This window comes from Cebus imitator, unplaced genomic scaffold (assembly GCF_001604975.1).
Source record: "Cebus imitator isolate Cc_AM_T3 unplaced genomic scaffold, Cebus_imitator-1.0 Scaffold297, whole genome shotgun sequence".
NCBI classification, from domain to species: Eukaryota; Metazoa; Chordata; class Mammalia; order Primates; family Cebidae; genus Cebus; species Cebus imitator.
Window position 1 is genome coordinate 551695 of NW_016107612.1, and position 6673 is coordinate 558367.

Below are 6673 nucleotides of genomic sequence, written 5' to 3' on the forward strand. Positions count from 1 at the left end.
AGAGAGAGAGAGAGAGAGATACAGTGGCTCAGAAAATATCCCTCTCATAAGTTTAGCAAAACGTAGAAAAGACTTTGATGATAACATGTAGTGTATATGTATGTGCAGATATAGAATATATATATGTGTATGTATATGTATATATGCATATATAAAGTAACGATACTATTTGGAGCTTTGCTACATGATTTTTTTCCCCAACAAAAGATTCACATACCTTGTTACCGCTCTGCCTGCTTCATTTTCTGTCAGTTTTCCCCCAACATCCTCTTCTCTCCCAGCTGAGCAACAGTCATTATTGCCTTCAGCCCTCTGTGTCTGGGGTTCCCTTCCTAGCAGGGTCTGCCTGTTGGCCCCAGGGAATTTAATTTCATCTCATGCTCACTGAGCCTCTACTAGGCGTCATAGACTGTGCCACGCACTGCATATGCATGACCTCATTTTCGCCTGCATAAGAATTATTTGTGGTATGTACTATTATTTTCTTCATTTTGCAAATTAGGAATTCACCTGCTATGATTTGAAAGTGTCCTACAAAGTTCGTGTCTTGGAAGCTTAATCCCCAATGCAACAGTGTTGAGAGGTAGAAACTTTGAGAGAAGATTAGGTCATGAAGATTCTGCCCTCATCAACCCAGGGGAGTGGGTTTGTTATAAAAGCAAGTTCAGCCCTCTTCCTCTGTGCCTGGGTGCTCTTTTGCCCTTCCACCTTCTACCATGAGACAACACAGCAAGAAGGCCCTCACCAGATGCCAGCACCTTGATCTTGGAGTTCCCAGCCTCCAGAATTGTGAGAAAATAAATTTCTGTTCTTTATAAATTACCCAGTCTGTGGTACCCTGTTATAGCAGCACAAAATAGATTGAAACATTACTCAAGATCTCACAGCTCATAAGTGGTTGATCTTGGATTAAAAACACCAGTCTGTTGAATTTCATTGCTCGTGCTCTTAATCACTTACATCTGGCATCTGCTTAGAAAAATTAATCGGCCAGGTGCGGTGGCTCACGCCTGTAATCCAAGCACTTTGGAGGCCAAGGCGGGCGGATCACGTGAGGTCAGGAGTTCAGGACCAGCCTGACCAACACGGTGAAACCCTGTCTTAAAAAAAAAAAAAAAATTAATCACTTGAACCAGTAAAAAAAGTTCTATGGAATTAAATCAATACATTTTTCTCACAGAAGTTTTGCTATGAAGAAAGCTGTGCTGTAAGTTTTCTGTATCTACTAATCGGATTTATAATCTCAAGACATTTTCTAATCAAATACGTTTCCAAAATTTCCACAAAGAGAAACGTAACTTGTATAGTTCTGAGCTGTTCTGCCAGCTATATACCACTGTGCAATCTTTAATCACTGTTTGACAATGCATAAGCACTGCTTAGTAATATATTGTGCCACATGGCTTTGTGTCAGCATTTCTGAGTCATGGCTGGGTACCTATAGCAGTCAAGTGACATATGCTCTAATGGGGTCTGACTCACTTAAATAAGCTCCATTAACTTGACAAGTTTGATCTTATAAAACCGAAGAGGACTCTCTGAGCTCTGGGTTTTTTCATCTCTGTATAAAACTATAGTATGAGTTCAAAATTACCCCATGACCCTGTGTGGCCTGAACTATTGCTTAACTCCTCTCCTTTTTTCATCCTGAGTTAAATTTCGCAAACATGTAGTGTACCCTTGCTGCGTCCACCTCTCGCTCCACACTTATTTCTCCATCCCCTGAGTCTGCACTCTGGCTTCTGCTCCCTCCATGTCACTGAACTTACCCATGATCTCCTACACTCTTTTCAGATCTTACCTGACTTGGTTTCTCTGCAGAATTTGATGCTATTTGCCTTTCTATTCTTCCTGATATTTTCTCTCCTCTTGCATTCCACTATGGCATTTGACCTTGGTATTTCTCTTCACTTTTGCTGGTTTTTGGTATCTCTTGCTGGTCATATTTTTTCTCCTCTTTTGATGAGAATATGGTATCCTTACTCCCCTGTCTACACACATCCTTAGATAATCTCATTAGCTGCCATGGCTTCCAATTTGAGCTACACGGTGGTGACTCGCAGGTTGATGCCTCCTGAATTCACACCAACATTCCAATCACCCCCATGTGGATGGCCATGGCCACTTAAACTCTACCAAGTCCCTTAAGTGAATGTATTACCTTCCTTTATTCTTGTGTCCGTGAATGCTGTCATCTCCTTATTATCCACAACAAAACCTAAAAATCCCTTTAGATGTTTTCTACTTTGTCCTCCACATCCAACCAGTTACCATGTCTTGTTGCTTCTAATTCCTAAACATCTGGGGATGCCATCATCTCCTTTCTGAGTATTGATCATGTTTCACCTGAAATATTGCACTATCTTCATAAAGAGTCTCTTAATTGAACTCACCATCAGTCTCATTTCCATGAATCTATCCTCCACCCTTCTGCCTTGGGGATCTTTCTCATGTAAGCTAAATAAAACTTGGGGTGCCCAATGCCCATCTGAGTTTGATGTGGCATTCAAAGAACTACATCCCAATGACCAAAGGTAATTTAAAATACTTTCAATTTTTACTATATATCTGGAAAAACATCAAAAGATGTCATATTCTTAATCCTAGACACTATCTCCCCAAATCCTTTTCCCCTGTTATACATTAATTTAAATAATAAGGTAAATTTATATACACTGGCCTGAAAAGCTAAAATGATTGGTATACTCTTAAGTAAAAAAACACAAGTTGACGACAAAGGTGTTACCAAAATTCCATTTTTGTTTTCCAGAAAGTGTGGTGGCTCGTGCCTATAATCCAAACACTTTGTGAGGCTGAGGTGCGTGGATCACTTGAGGTCAGGAGTACAAGATCAGCCTGGCCAGCATGGTGAAACCCTGTCTCTACCAAAAATATAAAAAATTAGCCAGATGTGGTGGTGTGTGCCTATATACCAGCTACTCGGGAGGCTGAGGCAAAAGAATTGCTTGAACCTGGGAGGTGGAGGTTGCAGTGAGCCGAGATTGTGCCACTGCACTTCAGCCTGGGCAACACAGAGAGACTCCATCTCAAAAAAAAAAAAAAAAAAAAAAAAAGTGCACGTGGAATACACGCCACCTTCTCACCACGGGGTTCCTGTGCAATTCCATTGGATGCCACCAGTGCCCCTGTACATCACTGGGGAGGCCTAAAGACAGCATGCCCCTTCTGCCACCAGCACCCATGCATGTCATCTGGAGCCTCGGGATTCACCCGTGTCACTTGCCACTGCTCATGCTCATGTGCAGCATCCAGGGTCCTGAGGAGAGGCCCACCCCACCTGTTGCTGCTGGTACTTGCGTGCATTGTATGGGACTTGGGGATAGATTTGCTCCAGCCACCACCACCAGCATGTGCACACACCATCAGGGGACCTGAAGATGGGTATGTTCCACCTGCCACTGACATCCACACATGTTGTCTGGGAGCTTGTGGATCAACCCACCCTGCCCACTCCACTGGTGCCTATGTATGCCATCTAGGAGCCTGAGGACAGGCCCACCCTTACCCACTACCACCACAACTGGTACCTGAGAACTGGCCTGCTGGCTGTTTCTATTCCCAGCAAAGCCTCACCAACAGCCTCTACTAACAACCATGGTCTAAGCCACTGAAGAACTCACAGATACCACTGATGCCAATTATAGTTGACAAAATCACATGGAAACTACACCACCGTGTCCACCCAGAATCACAGCCAAGGGTCTCTACTCAACCAACACTGGAAATAAATCTGTAGGAAAGTCTTCCTATGACAGTCAATTCATAAAATTGGATGAAACAGCTATTACACCAGATGCATAGACATCAACATCAGGACATAAGAAACATGAAAAGGCAAGAAAACGTGACCACTGCAAAGGAACACAATAACTCTCCAGTGGTAGATCCCTCAAAAAAAGGAAGTTTATAACACTATTCACAATGACCGTGATATGGAATCAACCTGGGTGTCCATCGACAAATAATGGATAAAGCAAATGTGCTATATACACACAGTGGAATACTATTCAGCCACAAAACAGAATGAAATCCTGTCATTTGCACCCCTGGGGTGGGGTGATCTGGAGTCGGCTCCCATCCCTGGTTTGGGTATCTGTGGTCTAGGAGTGGGGTTTCATGGTGTAGAAAGTGACTGCTCCCTCTGCACAGGACTAGGGCAGAGATGTTTTCCAGGAGAGGAGCACTGAGATTATGACAGGCACCATCTTGACCTAGCTCAATGCCCACCTGTATAGTACGCATTCAGCATGCATTTCCTCTTATCTTTATTTTATTTTTGTGATGGAGTTTCACACCTGTTGCCCAGGCTGAAATATGATGGCACGGTCTCGGCTCACTGCAACCTCCATCCCTCGGGTTCAAGTGATTCTCCTGTCTTAGCCTCCCAAGTAGCTGGGATTACAGGTGCCTGCCACCATGCCTGGTGAATTTTTGCATTTTTAGTAGAGATGGGGTTTCACCATGTTGGCCAGGCTGGTCTTGAACTCCTGACCTGAGGTGATCTGCCTGCCGTGGCCTCCCAAAGTGCTGGGATTACAGGCATGAGCCACTGTGCCTGGCCTCCTATCTTTAGACCATCCATGTGCTCTGCTCCAGCCACTGTGTTGGGCACAAAGGAGGCACAGACACACCCAGCCAAACATTTACTATTTATTTGTGTTGGGAACATTTCAACTCTTCTAGCTATTTTGAAATATTCAATACATTATTAACTATAGTCACCATACTGTGCTATTGAACACTAGAACTTTTTTCCTTCCAGTTGTCTGTTTGTAGCTATTAGTCATCCTCTCTTCATCCCTACAGCTCTTCCCAGCCACTGGTAACCATCACTCTACTCTCTTACCCCCATAAGATGAACTTTTTTGGCACCCACATATGAGTGAGAACATGCAATATCTGTCTTTCTGTGCCTGGCTTATTTCACTTAGCATAACAACCTCTAGTTTCATCAATGCTGCTGCAAATGGCTGAACAGTATTCCAGCGTGTGTGTGTGTGTGTGTGTGTGTGTGTGTGTGTGACTGTATGTGTCTGTATTTATGTGTGTCTGTGTATTTGTGTGTATGTGACTGTGTCTGTATTTGTGTATTTGTGTGTTTGTGTGTGTGAGACTGTGTGTCTGTGTCTGTGTGTATTTGTGTGTGAGACTCTGTATTTGTGTGTTTGTGTGTGACTGTGTGTGTATTTGTGTTTGTGACTGTGTGTGTCTGTCTGTATTTGTGTGTGTGACTGTGTGTGTATTTGTGTGTTTGTGTATTTGTGTGTGTGAGACTGTGTATTTGTGTGTTTGTGGTGAGACTGTGTGTCTGTGTATTTGTGTGTGTGTGACTGTGTGTGTCTGTATTTGTGTGTGTGTGTGACTGTGTCTGTGTGTGTGTGTGAGACTGTGTATTTGTGTGTTTGTGTGTGTGACTGTGTGTGTCTGTGTGTATTTGTTTGTGACTGTGTGTCTGTCTGTATTTGTGTGTGTGTGACTGTGTCTGTGTGTATGTGACTGTGTGTTTGTATTTGTGTGTGTGTGTGTGACTGTGTGTCTGTGTGTATCTGTGTGTGTGTGTGTGTGTGTGTGTGTGTGTGTGTGTGTATCACATTTTCTCTATCCATTCATCCATTGATGAACTCTTAGGTTGATTCCATGTCTTGGTTATTGTGAATAGTGCTGCAATAAACATGAGGGTTCAGGTATCCCTTTGAGATACTGATTTCCTTTCCTTTGGATAAATTCACAGTAACAGGATTGCTGGATCATACGGTAGCTCTATTTTTAATTTTTTGAGGAACTTCCATACTGTTTTCCATAATGGCTGTGCTAATTTACATTCCCACCAACAGTGTATAAGCATTCCCCTTTCTCTGCATCCTTGCCAGCATTTGCTATTTTTTGTCTTTTTTATACTAGCCATTTAACTGGGATGAAGTGATATCTCATCATGGTTTTGATTTGCACTTCTCTGATGATTAGTGATGTTGGGCATTTTTTCACAAACCTGTTGGCCATTTGTATGTCTTCTTTGGAGAAATGTCTGTTCAGATCTTTTGTCCATTTAAAAAATCAAGTATTTGGGGATTTTTACTTCGAGTTCCTTATATATTCTGCATATGAACCCCTTGTCAGATGTATAGTTTGCAAAGACTTTTTCCCAATCTGTAGGTTGTCTCTTCACTTCATTGTTTCCTTTGCTGTGCAGAAGCTTTTTAGTTTGAGATAATCTCATTTGTCTGTTTTTGTTGCCTGTGCTTTCAAGGTTTTATTCAAAAAGGCCTCACCCAGTTCAATATCATGAAGAAGTTCTTCTAGTAGTTTCTTCTAGTAGTTCCTGATCTTATATTTAACACGTTAGTCCATTTAGAACTGCTTTTGTGTGAAACATGCTTCTATGTCCACACCAGCAATGTGTTTTGAATGGGAGCTAGCAATTGCAGGCTCCACACTCCTGGCTAGGGTTAAACTGGATCAGGAATGGATATTTGCTCTTTCTTCTCTTCTATACCCTGGGAAAATAATGATAGCCACATCCTATTCACCTGGATTAGTCCAGGCATGGACAAGTCCAAGGCCAGGCCAATCAGAGCACTTCTCTGGGTCTGTCAACTTGGAGCTAACAAGGATGTTCAAATGTGTGGAGAATGTTCACTCACTCCACTCCCTT